The sequence below is a fragment of the Schistocerca piceifrons genome, chromosome X, assembly GCF_021461385.2.
Source record: "Schistocerca piceifrons isolate TAMUIC-IGC-003096 chromosome X, iqSchPice1.1, whole genome shotgun sequence".
Classification (NCBI taxonomy): Eukaryota; Metazoa; Arthropoda; class Insecta; order Orthoptera; family Acrididae; genus Schistocerca; species Schistocerca piceifrons.
In genome coordinates this window covers 823,852,980-823,875,425 of record NC_060149.1, presented here as the reverse complement: position 1 = coordinate 823,875,425, position 22,446 = coordinate 823,852,980, and the positions used below count along the sequence as shown (strand labels likewise).

The window sequence follows — 22,446 nt, the reverse complement described above, 5'->3', positions numbered from 1 at the left end:
CAGCTGGTCACAGGGCTTCAAGATCCTCATCAGTCCCAGAGACTTAATCAGTGAAGCCTACCCAGCGAGGGAAACCCAAGGAGCAGCGAGAGAAGTCAAAGGAGAAGACCACTAAGACTAAGGAACTTGCGGTGACACCCACCCCACCGCTACCTTCAAGCTCTGTGTCTGAGAATGGGGTGGAGATTCTGGCATCCACTGAGGACCTGGATTTCGCTGGACCCTCAGGCTCGATGGGTATCGACTTCTCAGGAAATCAGTCGGTGCCAGCAGGTGACCCTGAGGCGTAACCCACCTCATTGAATGTTCAATGCCTTCCCAGCCTCACGACCACATTATCCACTAGTGGAATTGCGGAGGTCTTTTCCACCACCTTGCTGAGCTCCAACAACTTCTCAGCTTTCACCCTTTCTTCTGCATTGCTCTCCAGGAAACTTGGTTTCCGGCAATCTGAACCCCCGCCCTCTGTGGCTATTGGTGTTGTTATAAGAATCGGGCAGCTTACGTGAAGATAATGTGATTGAGTCTGTGTCTATGTCCTTAACTCTCTTTACAGTGAGTGTGTCCCTCTTCAAACACCTTTAGAGGCTGTTGCTGTTAGGAAGTAGACGCCTCAGTCTGTTACTGTCTGCAGTATCTATCTTGCCCTGGGTGGCGATGTCCCACAGCATCTATTGGCTGTGCTGATAGCCCAACTGTCGCACCTTTTCTGTTACTGGGCAACTTTAATGCCCATAACCCTTTGTGGGGTGGATTGGTGGCAACAGGCCAAGGCACTGTCATTGAGAAAATGTTGAGACAGCTCGACCTTTCTCTCTTCAATAATGGTGCCTCCACACATTTCGGTGTGGCTCATGGCATTTACTCAGCCATCGACCTTTCGGTCTGCAGCCGTGGCCTTCTACCATCTGTCCAATGGAATGTGCATGACGACTTGTGTGGTAGTGACCACTTTCCAATCTTTCTGTCACTGCCCCAGTGTCACTCACCTGGGCGCCTCCCAAGATGGACTTTGAATAAGGCCGACTGGGACTCGTTTGCCTCCATTGCCATTCTTGAGCCTCTTTCTCATAACGCCTTTGATGTGGTGGTTCACACGATAACCACCGGCATCGTTTCTGCTGTGGAATCTGCAATTCCCTCTTCTTCTGCACCGAGCGAGGTGGCGCAGTGGTTAGCACACTGGACTCGCATTCGGGAGGACAACGGTTCAATCCTGCGTCCGGCCATCCTGATTTTCATTTTCCGTGATTTCCCTAGATCACTCCAGGCAAATGCCGGGATGGTTCCTTTGAAAGGGCACGGCTGACTTCCTTCCCCATCCTTCCCTAATCCGAGCTTGTGCTCCGTCTCTAATGACCTCATTGTCGATGGGACGTTAAACACGAATATCCTCCTCCTCCTCTTCTTCTGCGTCTCCTCGGCAGAGGACTATGCCTTGGTGGTCACCAGAGATCACTGAGGCGAGTAGAGATCACAGGCGGGCCCTCCAGCTTCATAAGCAGCACCTCTCATTCGAACACCTCATTACCTTTAAACGACTCTGTGCCCGAGCCCGACGCCTTAGTTGCCGACAAAAGCAAGAGTGCTGGGAACGAAATGTCTCCACCATTGGCACCCATACCTCTCCTTCGCAGGTTTGGTGCAAGATCAGGCAGCTCAATGGATATCAGACACCCGTCAGCTTACCTGGGCTTTCCCTGAATGGAGCAATCTGTACTGAATCACACACGATTTCAAAACTCTTATCATAGCATTATGCTCCGAGCTCTGCTTCCACAAATTACCTGCTGGCCTTCTGCTCCCTGAAAAAGCAGTTGGAATGTCATAGCCTTTCATTCCATACGCACCAGCCCGAATTGTATAAATGTTCCATTCAGTGAGTGGGATTCCCAAAGTGCCCTAGGTGCTTGCCCTGATACGGCTACCGGGCAGATCGCATCCACTATCAGATGCTCAAACATTTCGGTGGACTGCCAGCGGCACCTCCTAGACCTTTTCAACTATATCTGGATTGAGGGTGAGTTCCCATCACAATGGTGGGAAAGCATCGTCATACCAGTGTTGAAACCTGGCAAGAACCCACTGGAGGTGGACAGCTACCACCTGATTAGCCTCACCTATGGTCTGTGCAAGTTTCTCTAATGAATGGTGAGCCGGAGGTTGAGTTGGCTACTTGAGTCCTAGGGCCTTCTGGCTCTGTCTCAGGGTGGGTTCCGTAAGGGCTGCTCTGCCACCAATAATCTGGTCTGCCTGGAGCCTGCAATCTGTATGGCGTTGGCCCGCCATCAGTATCTAGTGGCAGTCTTTTTTGACATGCAGAAGGCATGCGATACACATGGCGACATCACATCCTCACCACGCTTCATGGATGGGGTCTTAGGGGCCCACTCCCAATAATTTTCTGTCTCTTCATTCCTTCCGCAAGCAAGTTGGTTCCTCCCATAGTTCCTCCCGAGTCCAGGAGAATCGGGTCCCACAAGGCTCTGTCTTGAGTGTCTGCCTCTTTTTAGTTGCTATCAATGGGCTAGCTTGAGCTGTGGGAACGTCCATATCAGCCCCCTGCGGGTTCGGGGCTTAGAATAGGCCTGCGGTATTCCTGCCTGTCGTAATAGGTGACTAAAAGGAGTCTCAAACGTTTCGGCCTTATGTGACCCCTCTTGGGTTTGACCTCCATAGTTCCAAATTCTTCCGAAGAGCGAGCCAATTGGGGAAGGGCGCCTTACATGGTGCATTTTGTCCATCGTGCATTGAGACCTCTAGCCAGCTTTACCATCGTCGCATTGCCGTCCCGCTCGTTTTCCATCTCTTGGGCGAGGATATGTTCCTGGGTACGATTACCACTATGCATTGTGCAGTGTTGCGTTTGCTGAGATGATGACCTTGGACATTTTTGCACCTAAGATCCAGCACGGTAGCCAGTCCTTTGTGGTGGGGCCACCATGTACCCTGTTGGTTGTAGCCCCCTGACAACACAGGGATCGCTCTGCTGATGCCTGCGTCGTTAACTCCCCATGTATTCCAAGGAGTAGATGCCTATCCTCCTGGGGCATCAGGACTCCCAGCAATGGCCATCCTGCCAGGTGGCCCTTGCGAAGGCTGGGTGGCGCCCGGGGGCGGGCCCTTGGTCGGAGTAGGTGGTATCAGGGTGGATGACACGCAATGAAGCGTGGCACATTATCTCTTGCTGGTGGCCAGCCACCAGCAGTCTCTAAGCGTTAGAGGGCTCATTTTAAAGCTAACGTGTATGACCCCAAATCGTTCCCCTCCCCGGCCACCCCTTGGGAAGAACGAAAAGCTATGAATGACAGTGAAACGTATTCGCCCAGGTATCTCGTCTGTACCAGAACTGATGGGGAATCCTTTGCATCCGTGAAGCCTCAGTTCTTTGTAGAGCATTTAGAGGACAAGTTCGGGGAGGTGGAGGGCTTGTCCAAAATGCGGTCCGGTTTAGTCTTGATAAAAACAACATCCTCTGCCCAGTCATGAGCCTTGCTTGCTTGTAAGTAGCTGGGGGATGTTTCAGTTACTATCACACCTCATAAAACCTTAAATATGGTCCAGGGCATTATTTTCCACAGGGATCTCCTTTTACAGTCCGATGACGAGCTGCGCGCCATCTTAGAGCGACGAGGTGTCCATTTCGTCTGGCGCGTTCACCGGGGTCCGAGGGATCATGTTGACCTTCGAGGGTGACACATTACCTGAGAAGGTCAAGGTGATGGTTTACCGCTGTGATGTAAAGCCATATATCCCTCCCCCGATGCGATGCTTCAAGTGTTGGAAGTTCGGCCATATGTCTTCCTGCTGTGCTTCCAGCCTCATGTGTCGCGATTGTGGTCATCCATCCCATCCTGATACTCCACGTGCCCCGCCTCCCATCTGCGTCAACTGCGGAGGGCGCCACCCCCCTTGGTCGCCGGACTGTCCGATTCTGCAGAAGAAAAGGTTAATAATGAAATACAAGACCCTGGACCGACTGACCTACACTGAGGCTAAGCGGAAATTTGAACGGCTTCATCCTGTGCGCATGACGTCTTCTTATGCCGCCACTTTCACTCCTGCTCCCGTTCCATCAGCTTCAACGCTTCCAGTCAGCTCTCATAGTCGAAGGACCACACCTGCCTCCTTGATGGTGGGGGGCACTTCACTCCCTGTTGCTCCTGCTCCATCTACTTCAGGAGCAATGCCCCCCCCCCCCCCCCCCCCGCCCCCCAACCATCAGGGACATCAGTTCCCACTTCCCAGCCGGAGAAGCGTAAGACTTCTTCGGCTTCTCTCACCAGGAAGGGCTCCCTTTGGGACCTTCCTTCGCAAGTTCCAACCAGCGGAAAAACGGACACCCGCAAGTGGCTGAAACAACCACCGGTCGCTGGTTGTAGGGCCTCACGATCGTCGTCTGTCCCTGAAACTGACCCAGTGAAGCCCTCCCAGCCTGAATCAGTGAAGGCGTAGTGCGAGAAGCAGAAAAAGAAAAAGGTTCCGAAGACTCCTGACATTGTGGTGGCACCTGTCCCACCACTTCCTGCAAGCTCAGCGTCTGAGGATGAGGTCGAGATTCTGGTGTCTGCTGAAGACCTGGATCTTGCCGGCCCCTCGGATGCAATGGATGTCACTCGTGCGGCTACTGACTCGGTGGCAGCAAGTGACCCAGTGGCGTAATCTGCCTCACCAGTCCCTTCACGCTCTTCTCAGCCATGGACAATGTCATCCTGCAGTGGAACTGCAGCGGTTTCTTCCACCATCTTGCTGAGCTGCGACAACTTCTCAGCCTTCACCCTTTCTTCTGCGTTGCTCTACAAGAAGCTTGGTTTCCAGCAATGCGAACCCCCGCCCTCCGTGGCTATGGAGGTTATTATAGGAACCGGGCAGCTTATGAAAGGGTATCTGGTGCGTGTGCATCTATGCCCTTCACTCCCTTCACAGCGAGTCTGTCCCTCTACAAACACCTTTAGAGGCTGTCGCTGTTTGGGTGTGGACGTCACAGGCTGTTACCGTCTGCAGTGTTTATCTTCCACTGGGTGGTGATGTCCCGCTGCATGTCCTGGCTGCGCTGATAGCCCACTTGCCGCCACCTTTCCTGTTACTGGGCGACTGCAATGCCCATAACCCTCTGTGGGGTGGGTCAGTGGCAACATGTTGAGGCGCCACCATTGAGAATGTATTGACACAGTTCGACCTTTCCATTTTAAATGATGGTGCCTTCATACATTTCAGTGTGGCGCATGGCACGTACTCCACCATCGACCTTTCGATATGCAGCCCTAGCCTCTTACCATCTGTCCAGTGGAGTGTGCATGACAACCTGTGTGGTAGTTACCATTTTCTGATCTTTCTGTCACTGCCACAACGCCACTCTTCTGGGCGCCCTTGCAGATGGGCTATGAATAAGGCTGACTGGGAATTGTTCTCCTCCACTGCCGCCATTGAGCCTCTTTCTAATGAAGCCATTGATGCGGTGGTTCACTCGGTCACCGCTGGCATCATTACTGCTGCAAAATCTGCCATTCCCCGTTCTTCTGGGTCCCCTCGGCGGAGGTCTGTACCTTGGTGGTCGCCTGCGATCGCCGAGGCAATTAAAGATCGCAGGTGGGCGCTCCAGCGTCAGAAGCGGCATCCCTCATTAGAAAACCTCATCGCCTTCGGCTCCGTGCGCAGGCCCACTGCATCATTCGCCAACACAAGCAGGAGTGCTGGGAATGGTATTAATCCACCATTGGCCTCCATATGTCTCCATCGCAGGTTTGGACCAAGATTAGGCGCCTCTATGGCTATGAGACCCCTGTCAGTGTCCCTGCCCTCTCACTGAATGGAGCAATTTGTACTGACTCTGACATAATTTCAAACCGCTTAGCAGACCATTTTGCTCTCAGTTCCGCTTCTGTGCATTACCCACTGGCCTTCTGCTCCATTAAAGAGCGGCTGGAACATCGGAGCCTTTCATTTCACACCTGCCATCCTGAATCCTACAATGTTCCATTCGGTGAGTGGGAATTCCACAGTGCAGTAGCCACTTGCCCTGATACAGCTCCCGGGCCAGATCGCGTCCACTGTCAGATACTGAAACACCTCTCAGTGGACTGCTAGCGACGCCTTCTCGACCTTTACAACCGTATCTGGGTCAAGGGTGAGTTTCCGTCGCAATGGCGGGAAAGCATTGTTATCCCCGTTTTGAAACCTGGCAAGTACCCATTGGAGGTGAACAGCTACTGCCCCATTAGCCTCACCAACATTTCTTGCAAGTTGCTTGAATGCATGGTGAGCCGGAGGCTGAGTTGGGTACTAGTTGGGTACTAGTCTTGGGGCCTTCTAGCTCTGTCTCAGGGTGGGTTCCGTAAAGGCCATTCTGCCGCCGACAATCTGGTGAGCCTGGAGTCAGCCATCCGCATGGCCTTTGCCCGCCGTCAGCACCTCGTCGCTGTTCTTTTTTTTTTTTTTTACATGCGGAAGGCTTGAAGGCTTATGATATGACATGGCGCCATCACATTCTCTCTACGCTTCATGGTTGGGGTCTTCGGGGTCCGCTGCCGATTTTCATAAGAAATTTTCTGTTGCATCGTACCTTCCGCATGCAAGTCGCGGTGTCCCATAGTTCCCACCGAGTTCAGGAGAACGGGGTACCACAGGGGTCTGTCTTAAGTGTCTGCCTGTTTTTAATTGCAATTGACGGGCTCGCTGCGGTGGTGGGAACGTCTGTCTCAGCTTCATTGTATGCTGACGACTTCTGCCTCTACTATAGCTCCATTGGCATTGCAGCTGCTGAATGTCAGCTTCAGGGCACTATCCGCAAGGCACAGTCTTGGGCTGTAGTGCATGGCTTCCAGTTTTCAGCTGCCGAGACCTGCGTTTCTGCCAGTGACGCGCTGTTCACCCTGAGCTGCAGCTATATCTTGATGGCAAACCTCTTGCTGTGGTGGAGAGACATTGGTTTCTGGGTGTGGTTTTTGATGCCCAGTTGACTTGGCTTACGCATATTCGGCAACTTAAACAGATGTGTTGGCGGCATCTTAATGCTCTGCGATGCTTGAGCCACACTAGCTGGGGTGCCGACCGATCTACCCTCTTACAGCTCTACCAGGCATTAATCCAGTCCCGTCTGGATTATGGGAGCCTGGCTTATGGTTCCGCGTCCCCTTCTGCATTGCGGGTGCTGGACCCAATACTCCACAGCGGAATCCGACTTGCACTGGTGCTTTCCGGTCCAGCTCTGTGAACAACATACTTGTGGAGGCAGGTGTCCCTCCACTGCGGTTACGGCACCAACGTTTACTGGCCACTTATGCTACACATGTTTATAGCATGCCCGGGCATCCAAATTATCGTCTCCTGTTCCCTCAGTCGGTCGTCCATCTCCCAGAACATTGGCCCCGGTCGGGTTGTACGATCACGGTCCGCATCAGAGAGCTTCTCGCTGGGCTTGGGGTTTTCCCTCTTCCACCTCCTTTCCGGGCCCCCCTGCGTACACCCCTGCGGTGTGTGCCCCGACCTTGCCTTCAGCTTGAATTGGCACAGGGCCCGAAGGACTCACTCCATCCGGAGTTCGTCTGCCGCCGCTTTCTTTCCATCCTTGCCATGTATCAGGGCTTTGACGTTGTTTACACTGACGGTTCGATGGTTGCTGGTCGTGTCGGTTATGCTCTCACTCTAGGGGACCATTACGAACAACATTCATTGCCGGCTGGCTGCAGCGTTTTCACTGCTGAGCTGGTCGCGATCTTTTGTGTCCTAGAGTACATCTGCTCCTGCTCAGGTGAGTCCTTCGTTATCTGTAGCAACTCCCTGAGCAGTTTACGAGCTATTGACCAGTGCTTCCCTCGCTCTCGTCTGGTGATGGCTGTCCGGGAGTCCCTCCATACTCTTGCCCGTTATGGCTGCTCTGTGGTCTTTGGGTGGACCCCTGGTCATGTTGGCATCCCAGGCAATGAACATGTTGACCGCCTGGCCAAACAGGCCACCAGTGAACCAACTCTGGACATTGGCCTACCGGACACTGATTTGCGAGCAGTCTTACGCCGCAAAGTTTTCGCGCTATGGGACGCTGAATGACGCGATCTGACCACACCCAATAAACTCCGTGCTATCAAGGAGACGACGACTGTGTGGCAGTCATCCATGCAGGTCTCTCGCAAGGAGTCTGTTGTCCGCTGCCGGCTGTGCATTGGGCACACACGGATGATGCATGGGCTCTTATTGCACCGTGAAGACCCACCTCTATGTCGCTGCGGATCCGTTTTGACGGTAGTCCACATTTTGTTGGAGTGTCCCCTTTTAGCTGTGCTCAGGCAGACATTTGCGCTGCCTGACACTCTCCCTGCCCTTTTAACAAATGACACTGCCATGGCAGGCTTAGTTTTGCATTTTATTCGGGCAGGGGGTTTTTATCACTTAATATGAGTGGTTTTATTATTATTATTATTATTATTATTATTATTATATAGAGTCTGGCCTTTGGCCTACGATTTTAGACTGAGTTTTAGTGTGTTTCACGGTGGTTGGCTTTTCCTTTTTTCTCTCTATAATTGGCCAACCACTGTCACACTCTGTGTGATTTTAATTCGTTTTGTCTGATCTTTGTCTGCATCTTTCTTGTCCTGTGTCATCTGTTGTCGTCTCCATTCTTCGTTTTTATTTGGTGTGGGTGTTTGCAGTTCTGGAACAAGGGACCGATGACCATCGCAATCTGGTCCCTTATCTCACAAACCAACCAACCAACCGTCCATATCAGCTTCTTTGTATGCTGATGACTTTTGCCTGTACTATAGCTCCACTGGAATTGCAGTTGCTAATTGGCAGCTGCAGGACACTATCCGCAAGGCGCAGTCTTGGGCCGTAACTTGTGGCTTCCAGTTTTCAGCTGCCAAGACTTGGGTCATGCATTTCTGCCGGCATCGCACTGTTCACCCTGAGCCATGGCTTTATATTGATGGCGAACCTCTTACTGTGGTGGAGATGCATCGGTTTTTGGGATTGCTATTTGATACCCATTTGACTTGGCTCCCTCATATTCAGCAGCTTAAACAAACGTACTGGCGGCATATTAACGCTCTTCGTTGCTTGAGTCACACGAGCTGGGGCACCGATCGGTCTACCCTTCTATGACTGTATCAGGCATTGATTCAGCTCCATCTCTATTATGGGAACCTGGCTTACGGTTCGGCATCGCCTTCTGCGTTGCGGTTGCTTGACCACATACTTCATTGCGGGATCCAACACCCAACTGGAGCTTTCTGCACAAGCCCTGTAAACAGCCTACTTGTGGAGGCTGGTGTCCCTCCATTGTGGATCTGGGGCCAACGACTACTGGCCGCTTATGCTGCACATGTTTTTAGCTTGCCCGGGCATCCAAATTATCGCCTCCTGTTCGCCAACTCAGTCGTCCAGCTTCCAGAACGGCAGCCCCAGTCAGGGTGTATGGTTGCGGTTCGCGTCGGGTCTCTTCTCTCTGGGCTTGAGTTTTTCCCTATCCCACCTCTTTTCCTGGCCCATTTACGTATACCCCTGTGGTGTGTGCCCCGCCCATGCCTTCAGCCGGATTTGGCACAAGGCCCGAATGACTCAGTACCTCCTGAGGCCCTCCACCAATGCTTTCTTTCCATCTTTGCCACATTTCACGGCTCTGACCTAGTCTATACCGATGGTTCCATGGTTGCTGGTCAAGTTGGTTATGGTATTACTCTTGGGGATCGATCTGAACAACACTCCTTGCTGGATGGCTGCGGTGTTTTCACTGTAGAGCTGGTAGCCATCTCTCGCGGCCTCGAGTATATCCGCTCCTGCTCAGGTGAGTCCATCGTTATCTGTAGTAACTCCCTGAGCCCTTTACAAGCTGTCGACCAGTGTTTTCCTAGTTCTTGTCTGGTGATGGCTGTCCAGGAGTCCATCCATACTCTTGCCCATTGCAGCTGCTCCGCGGTTTTTGTGTGGAGCCCGGGTCATGTCAGCATCCCAGGTAATGAACGTGTTGACAGGCTGGGCAAACAGGCTATCAGTGAACCGACCCTGGAGACTGGCCTTTCGGAATGTGATCTCCAGTCTGTATTGCGGCAGATAGTCCATGGTACCTGGGGTGACGAATGCGGCAGATAGTCCATGGTACCTGGGGTGACGAATGGCGCACCCTGCCTTTACCCAACAAACTTAGGGTCATCAAAGAGACTATAGGTTTGTGGCACTCCTCCATGCGAGCCTCTCGCAAGGACTCCGTTGTTCTCTGCCGGCTATGCATTGGCCACACCTGGCTGACGCGTGGTCATTTATTGCGCTGTGGGAACCCACCTCTATGTTGCTGCGGGTCAGTGTTGACTGTGGCCCGCATCTTGTTGGATTGTCCGTTTTTAACTGGCGCTCAGACAGACGTTTGCGCTGCCTGATACACTCCCTGCTCTTTTAACGGATGAAGCTGCAACGGCTGGCTTAGGTTTGAGTTTTATTCGAGCAGGGGGCTTTTATCGCTCAATCTGAGGGTTTGTCTCTTTTGTGTGTTAAGTCTGTCCTTTAGCCTATGGTTTTAGATTTGGGTTTTTAGTGTGTCTCTTGGTGGTTTGCTTTTCCTTTTTTGTTTCCCTGGTCAGCCAACCACTGTACAACTCTGCGTGCTTTTAATTCCCTTTTTTCTGGTCTTTGTCTGTGTCTTTCGTGTTCTTTGTCGTCCCTTGTTACCTCCGTTGCTTGTTTTTATTCCTTCTGGGTTTACACGGTCGTGGATGCAGGGACTGATGACCTTTGCAGTCTGGTTACTTCAACCCCACAAACCAACCAACTGTATGCAGATTTTGCTGATCCCTTCTTATGAGCAATGTCTCTCTTAGTGGTAGACATCTTGTTTAATTTCCCCTATGTGGCTAGGTTGTTCTCCATGACATTGCACACTACAGTTAGTGTTTTTTCTGTTGCTTTCACTATTGAGGGTGGACCGTGTGCCCCATTCGCAGATGATGGTCGCCACTTTGTGCTGGAGAAAAGTGAAGTGTTCTGCCACTGATATGGTATTCAGCACTTGGCCACTATGCCATTGTGTTCAGCATCTAATGCAGAGGTTGACCAGTTGGTCAGGACATTAAAATCGAAGAAAACAATCTCGGAGGTCACTAGAATGGATGCCGTATCCAGGTAACTCCAACCAATGGGCACAGTCTGGCATAGCCATCAGTGTTGTGGTCTCTCTGATCTATTGTGACCAGTGCTGCGTGACCCTGTCCCAAGGATCATGTCAAATGTCATCAAGATTTCACTGTCGGGGTACACCCATTTGGGATGCAAGACACCATGGTGAGAAATAAGGGTGACAATTTATTGCAGTGGGTCAGCAGCACCTGAAACTTGATGCTAACCGTCTATGCCTGCATCACAATGAACAATGGCTGCCACAGCTCAGTAATACAGGCAACATTCTCACAGGCAGGAGGGACCAACTACCCTTTGCTTCAAGCACCAAGCAGTACCTGGCAACATTCTCAATACCTGTGTGTTGCTTGCCAAATAATTTGCACTCTTGCTCTGTAAAATCGTTCACCCAGGAGAACTGCTTGCCACACATGGATCTGCTGGAGGTGGAGTACCTCCCTCTGTCAGTGCAGCAGCCACCATAGGTTGCCTCCAGTCCTCATCGATCTTCGGGCAGAGTATCAGTCTGTCAACATCCTCAGAGTTGTACTCGATATCCCAGCAGTAGGTGCCCTGGCAGAACCTCTGACCGAGATACCTGCTGCCCGAGGTCCTATAACTCAGCAACACTAGCACAGGCCCGGGCAATTTTGGCCCTATGTGCTTCTTGAAGAGTGGTGGGATTTGGTATCCCGACTAGACATGGAGTTGTTCATGGTTGAGAGTAGGAGTGATCCATAGAGCAAGGTGTTCAATTTCCCATTTGGCCATCCAGCTATAGGTATTCCATAATTTCCCTCAGTCACTCCAAACAAATCCCATGATGGTTCCTATGAAAAGGGAATTACCAATTTCCTATCCCATCCTTTCGTAATCCTAGCTTGTGCTCTGTCTCTGATGACCACATTGTCGACCGGACATTAAACTCTAATCTTCCTTCCATTCCTTCGGAGTGACCCACGACTCCACTGTCAGCAGTGAGTGTGTCACACACATTGGGAAGTGTCTGTGGAGTCGTGATTCTCCTGGTTCCACCACACATAGTCCGGAATCAGTCACATACTATTGCTAGCCTGATCCTTCTTTACCGACTCAATGCTCATGTGCTTTTTCATGTTGTTCTGTTAGGTTGACTTGGTGGTGGTTCACAAGTGCCACATTTCGTACTACTCCAATCTCATTCCGAGTGTTAACAAAATGCTGCTGTCTTGCTCTGCGAGACATAACAAGAAAGAAGGAAAAAAAAAAAAAAAAAAAAAAAAAAAGAAAAATTAGGGCCTAATTTGCAAACTGAAATGATGAGTTAACATTAGCAAAAATAGAAAGAAATAAAGAAGGAAAAATTCATAAGGTTACCATATGTGGTAAATATTTTTCAAAAAATTAGTAACACATTTCATAATACTAATGTTAAAATTAAGAGTTTTCACAGAGAATAAACAAGGAATACAAAGGACAATGCTCAAAAATATGATAAATCAGGAGTATATAAAATTAAATGTAGTGATTGTAACACAATCTACATCAGACAAACAGGACGAAAATTCACTAGAAGATACAAAGAATATACAAACAATTGGGAAATCATTCTCTAGATATCAAGTATGTGTTTTCGAGAAAATCGAGAACTTTGAAAATTCTTGTAGGTGATAAAATTCAGAACAAATTTTACATATGATATAATGTCAGTTTTCATTATTGATATAAATTTAATAACAAACTATATCTCTGACATGTAAACTGATATTGTAACAATGAAATTTATTCCTGAAATTCAACTTAACTGTAATACCCATACTACCTTAGGTGACATGCGAAAATTTGTGATGGATTGTGACTCAAACCTTAGTTTCCTGCTTATCACAAGTGGTCGCCTTACCACTTAAGCTGTACGACCACACTCGTCGGATGGTCTCTGTTTATTTCTTCTCATAGAATGTTAATTCATTTACCCATAGTTGGACGCCTCATTATTCCTGTGCAGGTTTAGAAGTCATAGATTATCATTGTCATTTTTGTCACGGGTGTGTCTTTGTCTTATACAGGGTGTTCTGAAAACATTCTTTCAAATTAATACAGGAGGTAATGAACATGGAAACATATATATTTAGCTAATATACATAAGGGCCTTGACTGCAGTTTATGATGCTAGGGACAATTTACACAGAAGGTAGTTAAGCATGGTAGTTACAGCAGTGGTATTCACAGGAACTGCTTAAATGCATGACCACTGGCCTGTATGCATGCAGTACAGCATTAGACCATTGATTGGTGTGTCCATTTCAAGATTTCTGGCACCTCAGCAATGGTACAAGCAATGATGGCAGTTCTAGCATTCAGGTCGTCTTCTGTTTCCACAATGATTTCATACACCAGCTGCTTCATATGCTCCCCGAAGAAGAAATCCACACTTGAGGCTAGGTGACCTGGATGACCAGACTGCAGAGCCACCTCGGGTGATACATCAATTCCCAAAGGTGGCTCTCAGATGATTCCTCACATCAGTGCCAAAATGCATTGATGCCACATCATGCTGGAAGTACATCCTTTGTCTAACATTCAGAGGTACATCCAACCAGTACTGTCAAGCATCCATAGACAGAGAAGTCTATGACTATCATTGTCATTTTCATCACCTAAACCTAAAACCTGAACAGGAATCACGAGATATGCGAATCAGTTAACAACCTACGAGAAGAAATAGATGGGTGTGTGACATGTGGAAGTTTGTGTCAGTCTGTGGAGCGTACTCAGATGGCCTAAGTGGTAGGGTAACCTTGGACTACTCACCAAAACCAGGAAATCTGGTGTCGAATCCTATTCCAGCACAAATTTTCATATGTCATCTTACGTAGTATATATACACCTGTTACTGTTGAGCTGAATTTGTAGTTCATCATCAGATATAAATAGATATTGTAACTGCTATGCACAAATATGACAGAATAAAAGTAGGTCATGACTGAAAAAAGTCATACATACAACCAACATTTGTGTGTGTGTGTGTGTGTGTGTGTGTGTGTGTGTGTGTGTGTGTGTGTGTGTGTGTGTGTGAGATCTCATTACACATATATTCACCTTTTGTTTATGGACACGTGTATGTAAAAGTCATTTCATAATTGTATAAGGCGAAAGATACAGGGTGGCGCACGAAATGTGTTACCAATTGTTTCTTTCACAATTTACGACACGCATTAGATATCCCGCTGTGACCTCTACAGCAGTACCAGCAGAGCTTGGAAAAACAAATGAGCTACAAAATGAACTGCAATTCACGATACTGCCGCTAGGAGACTAGTAAGCAGCAATGGCTGACAATGGAAGACTGACGACACAGCAACGATCAGCAATTGTGTTAGTTTTTCATGAAACGAAAAGCCTTGTTGTGACTCAGAGGTGTTTTCGACAACAGTTTAACACACGATGGGTCCTTTGCTAGAAGACCATCCACAGGTTGTACAATAAATTTGTACAGGAAGGAACAGTATTTGAAGCGAAGCGACCTTGGCCTAAGCCTGTTTGTTTGCCGGAGAATATTGAAGCAGTACGAGTTGCTGTACAGAGAAGTCCTGGGAAATCATGTAGAAAGGCAGCAGTGCAACTGGGAATATCCAGACGCTCTTTTCAACACATTCTTAAAAGTGACCTCCATATGTACCAATACAAGATGACCTGTACACAGAAGCTCACTGAAGAACACAAGCAGCAGACTACTGTTTGGGCGGAGGATAGGGAAGAAACTCTCAACAACGTTTGGTTTTCAGCCGAGGCGCATTTTCATTTAGACGGTGTGGTTAAACAAAATGTACGCTTTTGGGCCAATGAAAACCCACAAGTGCTTCATGAATGACAACATTATGCTCCGAGGATTACAGCGTGGGCAGCAATTTCCAGTCATGGATTTATTGGACCCTTTTTCTTTGAAAAAACTGTGAACAGCGAGCGTTATTTGAGCATGCTTCGCAATAACTTCATTCCACAGCTTCTTGCTACTGCCTCACCCTTCAACACGCAGTGGTTCATGCAAGATGGAGCAAGGCCACATACTGCAAGCACTGTGTTGGAGTTTTTACATGAGCATTTCGACATGCGGATCATTTCACTCAGGTTTCCAGGTCTACATCTACATCTACACCTACATTTATACTCCGCAAGCCACCCAATGGTGTGTGGCGGAGGGCACTTTACATGCCACTGTCATTACCTCCCTTTTCTGTTCCAGTCGCATATGGTTCGCGGGAAGAACGACTGTCTGAAAGCCTCCGTGCGCGCTCTAATCTCTCTAATTTTACATTCGTGATCTCCTCAGGAGGTATAAGTAGGGGGAAGCAATTTATTCGATACCTCATCCAGAAACGCACCCTCTCGAAACCTGGCGAGCAAGCTACACCGCGATGCAGAGCGCCTCTCTTGCAGAGTCTGCCACTTGAGTTTGTTAAACATCTCCGTAACGCTATCACGGTTACCAAATAACCCTGTGACGAAACGCGCCGCTCTTCTTTGGATCTTCTCTATCTCCTCTGTCAACCCGATCTGGTACGGATCCCACACTGATGAGCAATACTCAAGTATAGGTCAAACGAGTGTTTTGTAAGCCACCTCCTTTGTTGATGGACTACATTTTCTAAGGACTTTCCCAATGAATCTCAACCTGGTACCCGCCTTACCAACAATTAATTTTATATGATCATTCCACTTCAAATCGTTCCGCACGCATACTCCCAGATATTTTACAGAAGTAACTGCTACCAGTGTTTGTTCCGCTATCATATAATCGTACAATAAAGGATCCTTCTTTCTATGTATTCGCAATACATTACATTTGTCTATGTTAAGGGTCAGTTGCCACTCCCTGCACCAAGTGCCTATCCGCTGCAGATCTTCCTGCATTTCGCTACAATTTTCTAATGCTGCAACTTCTCTGTATACTACAGCATCATCCGCGAAAAGCTGCATGGAACTTCCGACACTATCTACTAGGTCATTTATATATATTGTGAAAAGCAATGGTCCCATAACACTCCCCTGTGGCACGCCAGAGATTACTTTAACGTCTGTACATGTCTCTCCATTGATAACAACATGCTGTGTTCTGTTTGCTAAAAACTCTTCAATCCAGCCACACAGCTGGTCTGATATTCCGTAGGCTCTTACTTTCTTTATCAGGCGACAGTGCGGAACTGTATCGAACGCCTTCCGGAAGTCAAGAAAAATAGCATCTACCTGGGAGCCTGTATCTAATATTTTCTGGGTCTCATGAACAAATAAAGCGAGTTGGGTCTCACACGATCGCTGTTTCCGGAATCCATGTTGATTCCTACATAGTAGATTCTGGGTTTCCAAACACGACATGATACTCGAGCAAAAAACATGTTCTAAAATTCTGCAACAGATCGACATCAGAGATATATGTCTATAGTTTTGCGCATCTGCTCGACGACCCTTCTTGAAGACTGGGACTACCTGTGCTCTTTTCCAATCATTTGGAACCTCCCATTCCTCTAGAGACCTGCGGTACACGGCTGTTAGAAGGGGGGCAAGTTCTTACGCGTACTCTGTGTAGAATCGAATTGGTATCCCATCAGGTCCAGTGGACTTTCCTCTGTTGAGTGATTCCAGTTGGTTTTCTCTCCCTTGGACACTTATTTCAATGTCAGCCATTCTTTCGTTTGTGCGAGGATTTAGAGAAGGAACTGCAGTGCAGTCTTCCTCTGTGAAACAGCTTTGGAAAAAGGTGTTTAGTATTTCAGCTTTACGTGTGTCATCCTCTGTTTCAATGCCATCATCATCCCGCAGTGTCTGGATATGCTGTTTCGAGCCACTTACTGATTTAACGTAAGATCAGAACTTCCTAGGATTTTCTGTCAAGTCGGTACATAGAATTTTACTTTCAAATTCACTGAACGCTTCACGCATAGCCCTCCTTACGCTAACTTTGACATCGTTTAGCTTCTGTTTGTCTGAGAGGTTTTGGCTGCGTTTAAACTTGGAGTGAAGCTCTCTTTGCTTTCGCAGTAGTTTCCTAACTTTGTTGTTGTACCACGGTGGGTTTTTCCTGTCCCTCACAGTTTTACTTGGCACATACCTGTCTAAAATGCATTTTACGATTGCCTTGAACTTTTTCCATAAACACTCAACATTATCAGTGTCGGAACAGAAATTTTCATTTTGATCTGTTAGGTAGCCTGAAATCTGCCTTCTATTACTCTTGCTAAACAGATAAACCTTCCTCCCTTTTTTTTATATTCGTATTAACTTCCATATTCAGGGATGGGTCGCTGCAATGATGGACAAAATTGCCCCCCCCCCCCTCCTTCTCCTCCTCCTCCTCCTCCTCCCAATAGTCCAGACCTCAATCCATGAGACCTTTTTCTTTGGGGGTAACTAAAGGAAAAAATTTTCCCGAAATGTCCACGTGATTTAATGGAACTCATAAGACTTATTCTTCAAGCTTGCAGTGAAATTACGGAAGACGTGCTGTAGGGTAATCACTAACTTCAGTGTTCGTTTGAAGGAAGTTAGGAAACGAAATGGTGGACATATTGAGCATGTGCTGAGTTAGAACAAATCTCCATGGATGGTTTTCATTGTAGTATATGTTCCTTTCATATTGTATTGACAATAAAGTTTATATTCAAAAACAAAGTGGTAACACATTTCATGCACCACCCTGTAAATTACAAATGAGGACTGATGGCATGGAATGGGATGAGAAATCAGCCTGGTGTGTTATATTTGTTTCATGGTTTTAACTTCTTACTTTAGTTCTACATGAGACATGTTGAATGCTCTGTTCAACATGCTTCTGTATGCAGCCAGTGTACACGTGGCTGGAACGAGCTGTTGTGTTTGCAACTGTCTCCTTTCTGTGTATGTGAAAGACGTATTTGTTGTTTCTGACACAGACACAGAGGTAAAAAACTAAATTAGTAGTCTGTCTATGCATAACTGTGAAGTAAATGTTTAGCTGTAAATTATTAAAATTGGTGCACAGATCTTCTGTTTCATTTCTGTTATCCAAGAAAAGTATTGTATTATCCTTATATCTGTAAAAGGATAGTGTTTTAGTTATGAAGCTATTGTTAGGACAGTGAACTGGATTTTCATGGCAAGTAATGTGTTATCAGGTGTTGAAAACACTGAGTCCTTGTAAATGTAGTTTAGCTCCTTAATGTATCTTACATTAACACAAGCAAAGAGAGGTGACTGGACACATTTTAATATTATTAAATACCCTAACTGAAGAGTCACAGTGACATTACACTCAAATGCAAAAATACCCGTTACAGATCGTAGTCACAAGACATGTTCCGAAAGTAAGTGTAGTTGATTTTTATATTCTTTTAGAAAAAGGTTATTTGAAAAGAATTGCAGAATATTGTTGCTACATGGTCACCATCGCATAAAATGCATGTATGAGCGATGGCATAAGCTTCTTTATACCCTCCTTGAAGAACTCTCCTACAGCCTCTTTTCCTGACTTCAGAACCTCTTTCTGCAAAGCTGGGGCAGCAGCTCATGTCACTCACCCAGTGAAAGATCTGCTTAATGCAACCTGTCACAAACATGTCATCTCCAGAAGTTTTCCAGATGCAGGGCCTGCGAGATCACCTGATCTGAATCCATGTGACTTTTGGCTCTAGGGCTATCTAAAAGAACTTGTAGAGACTGAATGTGTCCCTGGTAAACATGATCTGAAGGCCAGTATAAGGGGACATGTTGCTCAGATTCCATCGGAACTGCTATGAGCAACAGTTGATCACATTGTTCTACGACTGCAGCATCTCATCGATGTCTCCTGTGCTCGTGTTGAATAAACTGTGTAAGCAGCGACTAATAATAAATCCAACATTATACACTTCTCTCTTGTTTGACCTTTCCTGTTCCTAATCCATTACATATGGAAACATTTCTCTGTATATTTCTTCCTTGCATTCACAGCACCAGATTTGCACCTGGTGGCCAAAAATGGGACTATTTTTTTTTCCCTGGTGTAAATCGATTCCAAATTAACACATTAGAGTATCTACAAAGTTTCTCTGTGATGTGATAATTACAGCCTACACTGGACCTTTGTGAGTAGGTGCACTTTTAATTGTAACCACCTTGTGGATATAACTGACGCAATGTCACCTTATTATGATATGATTGTGTCTCATCCAGTAAAGATAATTGTGAACTATTGTCATCAGGTTAATGGTGAGCAAGCACAATGTGGGTTCTTACATGCCTGAAATTAACCATAACTTAACTGTTCTAATTAACTTTGGAGTATTGCGGAAGTGCTGGTAACTTCCAGTGGTGAACAGTTTTGCCTGTACGTATCAAACTGAATTTGTTAAGTGGTAGCACTCATGCCTCTGTGTCTTACAGGAATTGCAGATACAGACCTGCCAAAATAGTAAATACCATTCACCAGCAACTTCCAGGTCGTGGTTTCCGGGCAACAGCACATTAGCAAAAACAGAGTGCTATCAAATTTTGAGAAGTATTCGCTTCCAGCTAAATTCCTTACCAGTTAATCTGTGTTCTACTGGGTATTTATGGTGGCTTCGAAGCCCATGCAGATTCTTATTAATCCCTATGGCTTTTTATCTCGTGTCATAAGTGTTAACTGCTGGCTAGTAGAAATGGGCATAAAATGGTGCACCCAAGAATAGGCTCAAAAAGCTGCCCGTAGGTTTCCCTTAACTTATCAAAATCAGTAGATACTATACTAATGAAGACCATGTTCACATAATCATTTAACTGAAAACCAAATAAATTAAAAGTGTGTGTACTGAATATGGTTGTTGCTACTGGTGAAGTTACCGCAGTTCCTACAAGGCACAGAAACATGAGTACATCTCCTTAAAAAATGCAATTTGATATGTACAGGCAAAAGTCTTTGCCATTTGGAGTTACCAATATACTTCCATATTCCAAAGTTACATAGAACAGGTAATTCAGATGCCATCAACACTACTTCGTAAAATTGGTCAATTGTAACACTGTCATTAAGACTAGGGTTAGATGTGACTAATCTTAATGATCAGATTATAGTATAATCACCAAGTTATCGATTAAAAAGTCAGCATAAGTGTTCAGATTGTGAATAAAAATATCATATAATGATAAGCTACTTGGTTCTGGGAGGAGTGATGATAGTTTGGAAGTACTTTGTAGCACAGAAACCATATTAATCAACATGACAGTGCCTCACCGGGAAAGCCTGAAGAATTACTTTGTAGAAAGTCGCCATTTGTCAAACAGGATCTTCAGTCTTCCTCTAAATCTCTCTTTAAACTCAACAAAACTTGCAAAAGGAGTTGGTGACATTGGTAATGCATTGTGCTGTCTCAGGTGCTGCAGCAGCTCCTGTCGCTTTTCCATGTGCTGTTGTTGCAACAGTAGATGTTGCCATAGTTTTGTGAACACTGGTTCCATTTCATTATTTACAATTTTTTCCGAATTGTACCACTTCAAAACTGTGTGCACATAACTTCAAGTGAGTAACCTCATTGCTACTTTTGTGTTGTACACAATGCCAGTTTTGTTGAAAACACAAGTCATGTATTATGTTGGCACATTATTGGGTTCATGATAAACGCATCATTTTGGAGCAGCTATGCTACATTCAGTACCAAATACAGTAAAACTTGAATGAAGCAGAATGTGTATAATTCGGGAATCTGCCCAAACCATACAGGTATTTCAGTCCCGACGCGTTCAGTATACTTTTACGTGTTAATTTTTTTGTGTAAAGCGTAACGTGCCTAACGTGGAAACTGGTGGATGGTTCATCAAACCACCTTCACAATAATTTTCTGTTATTTCACTCTTGAACAGAGCTAGGGAACTCTGATTTCCCTTATTTTATTATGATGATCCTTTCTCCCTATGTAGGTTGAAGTCAACAAAATATTTTCACATTTGGAGCAGGAAGTTGATGATTGAAATTTCGTGAGAAGATTCTGCTGCAATGAAAAACGCCTTTGTTCTAATGATTTCCACCTCAAATCCTGTGTCACGTCAGTAACACTCTCTCCCCTATTTCTCGATTTAAAAAAAAGGGGGGGGGGGGGGGACAAGCATAGTGTAGGCAGTCTAGTTACTAAATCTGTTGCGTCTTAGGCATGGTCTTTGATTCGCCTTCCCCACATTTCGTGTGAGTTCTTTCCAACTAAGTTGTTCGTAATTGTAGCCCTAGGTACCTAAATTTAATTGAATTTACTGCCTTCAGATTTGATTGAATTATTGCATAGCCAAAGTTTAACTGATTCCTTTTAGCACTCCTGTGGATGACCTCACACTTTTCATTATTTAGGGTCAGTTCCCAATTTTCACACCTAATGGATATCTAAATCATTTTACAGTTGGTTTTGATCGTTTGATTGATGACTTTACTAGATGATAAACGACATCATCTGGAAACAACCTAAGACGGCTGCTCAGAGTGTCTTCTAAATCGTTTATGTACGGTATGTAAGGAACGACAGGGACTATCACTTGTTTTACTCGGTGACTTTCCGTCAATTACTACGAACTGTGACCTCTCTGACAGGAAATCACGAATCTAGTCAGACAACTAAAACGTATTCCATTAGCATACAATTTGATTACAAGCCGTTTGTGAGATGTGGTGTCAAAAGCCTTCTGGAAACGTAGAAATACGGAATCGATTCGAAATCCGTTGTCGATAGCACTCAACACTTCGTGTGAGTTAGAGCTAGTTTTGTTTCACAAATCAGATTTTCTCTAAATCCGTTTTGCCTGTGTATCAGTAGACCATTCTCTTCGAGGTAATTCATAATGTTCGAACACAATATATGTTCCAAAATCCTGCTGCATATCTATGCTAATGATATGGGCCTGTAATTTAGTGGATTATTCCTATTGCCTTTGTTGAGTATTGGTGTGATCTGTGCAACTTTCCAGTCTTTGGGTACGGATCTTTCGATGAGTGAGCAGTTGTATATGATTGCTAATGCAATGGCTCCATATTTGACATACTCTGAAAGGAATCTGTTGATATGCATTGTGGACCAGAAGACTCGCTTTTATCAAATGATTTAAGTTGCTTCACTACTCTGAGGATATATTTCTAAGTTACTCATGTTGGCAGTTGTTCTGGATTCGAATTATGGAATATTTACTTCGTCTTCTTTGGTGGAGGAATTTTGGAAGGCTGTGTTTAGTAACTCTGCCTTAGCAGCACTGTCATCGATAGCATTTCCATTGCTATTATGCAGAGAAGGCATTGATCGTGTCTTGCCTATAGCATACTTTACACACGACCAGAATCTCTCTGGATTTTCTGCCAGGTTTTGAGACAAAGTTTCGTTGTGGGAACTATTATAAGCA

The 22,446-nt window shown here is 46.2% G+C and overlaps 1 protein-coding gene across 1 annotated transcript in view; it reads left to right on the top strand.

Moving 5' to 3' along the window:
• The window catches only part of LOC124721420 (ankyrin repeat domain-containing protein 13C), a 109,886-nt gene that overhangs the window by 39,506 nt on the left and 47,934 nt on the right, over positions 1–22,446 (top strand). The gene's annotated exons all lie outside the window — the stretch shown is intronic.